This window comes from Gossypium hirsutum, chromosome A01 (genome assembly GCF_007990345.1).
Source record: "Gossypium hirsutum isolate 1008001.06 chromosome A01, Gossypium_hirsutum_v2.1, whole genome shotgun sequence".
NCBI lineage: Eukaryota > Viridiplantae > Streptophyta > Magnoliopsida > Malvales > Malvaceae > Gossypium > Gossypium hirsutum.
In genome coordinates, this window is record NC_053424.1 from 55949936 (window position 1) to 55952254 (window position 2319).

Consider the following 2319-nt stretch of genomic DNA (forward strand, 5'->3'; position numbering starts at 1 on the left):
GAATTGTACCTGCTACTAAATCAATACCTACTACTACATCAGTACCTACTGTCAGACGGGCCCCGATTAAAAAGCTATGGAAATATGGTGCCACAAAGTTTTTGGGACTAAGAGGAATTGATCCGTCCTCTGCTAAAAATTGGATGGAATCAACAAAAAGAGTTTTGCAACAATTAGATTGCACCCCTCAGAGAGTCTGATATTTGTTGTATCATTGTTACAAGGAGAAGCGTATCTCTGGTGGGAATCTGTGGTTAGGCATTTGCCGGATGATCAGGTAACCTAGGACTTATTTCAAAAAGAATTTCAGAAGAAGTATGTTGGGGAAATGTACATCGAAGAGGAAAAGCAAGAGTTTTTAGTGTTGAAACAGGGTAATATGTCAGTACTGGATTATGAGCGAGAGTTCTCTAAACTGTCCAGGTATACTTCAAAATATGTTCCAACCGAGGCTGATAGTTATAAACGATTTCTATGGGGATTGCAAGATGAGATCAAGATTAAATTGGTAAGTCTCAGAATTACTGAACTTGTTAATCTGGTTGAGCGAGCGAAAATGATAGAACAAGTACTGGGCCTGAATAAAAAGTCAGAAATGGGTAAATCAGCTGGGAAACGTATGGGAACTACCAGTTCTAATCCATTACCGAAGAGATTCAAAGAATCAAGAAGTGGTTGGAGATCAAGCTTTCGATGTGATAGGGGTGACAGAAGCAGAGGAAAAAAAATTACTATCTCCACCGGTAGTGTAAAAGCTCCACCCCGGGAAAGTGAAAATCCTGAATGCGATTATTGTGGGAAAAAACATTTTGGTGATTGCTGGAAGAAAATCAGAGGATATTTTCGCTGTGGCTCTACTGAACACTTTGTTAAAGATTGTTCAAGAACTAAGAGTAATACACCTGCCACATCTCATAGATCGATATCGAATGCCAAAGGTAGAGGAATATCCAGAGGAGGTTCTGTTTCGAGGAGAGGAGGAGTTGGTAGAGGTAGTGATATAGCTACACAACAATCTGAAGCCAGAGCTCCAGCTAGAGCTTATGTAGTCAGAAGAAGAAGCCAGTGCTCACGATGTGGTGACAGGTATATTTTTACTTATTCTGAGCCTGTTTATACTTTGATTGATCCTGGATCTTCATAGTCATATATTAATTCAAAATTAGTAGAGTCGGGAAAATTAAAAACAGAAATGTCTAAAGTCTCAATAGAAGTATCAAGTCCATTAGGGCAAACAATATTAGTTAATCAGGTGTGCCCAAGACGCCCGCTAATAATATATGATAAAACTTTTCCGGTGGATTTATTAATAATGCCTTTTGGGGATTTTGATGTTATACTGGGTATAGACTGGCTAGCTGAACATGGGGTAATTTTAGACTGTTATAAAAAGAAATTCAGTGTTTAGACTAAAGATGGTGATAGTGTTGAGGTAAATGGAATCCGTACCAGTGGGTTAGCTAGAATTATATCAGCAATTAAAGTTAATAAGTTGCTTCATCAAGGTTGTACAACATATCTGGCATATGTTATTAATTCTGATTTAGTCAGAAGTCAGTGTAGTCAGATTAGAACTGTATGTGAATTTCCTGATGTATTCCCTGAAGAGTTACCTGGATTACCTCCTGATCAGGAAGTTAAATTTGTGATCGAAGTATACCCGGGTATAGATCCAGTGTCGATACCTCAATATCGTAGTCAGTTATTAAATTGAAGGAGTTGAAGGTACAACTGCAAGATTTACTAGAACAAGGTTTTATACGACCTAGTACCTCACTGTGAGGAGCTCCAGTGTTATTTGTTAAAAAGAAAGATGGTTCGATGCGGTTATGTATTGATTATCAGCAATTGAACAAGGTGACAATCAAGAATAAATATTCATTACCACGTATTGATGATTTATTTGATCAATTGAAAGGAGCTTTAGTATTTTCAAAGATTGATTTAAGATCGAGCTACTATCAGTTAAAGGTGAAAGAAAGTGATATACCGAAGACAACATTTCGTACAAGATATGGTCATTACGAGTTTTTAATGATGCCATTTGGGTTAACAAATGCCCCAGAGCTTTTATGGATCTTATGAATCGAATTTTTTAGCCGTTCTTGGATTAGTTCGTGGTAGTTTTTATTGATGACATTTTGTTATATTCAAAGTCCGAATTTGAACATGAGCAGCATCTCCGAATTGTTTGGCAAATGTCACGAGAGAAACAGTTGTATGGGAAATTGAGTAAATGCGAATTTTGGCTATCAGAGGTGATATTTCTTGGTCACGTGGTATTAGCAGATGGTATTAGAGTGGATCCAAAGAAGATTG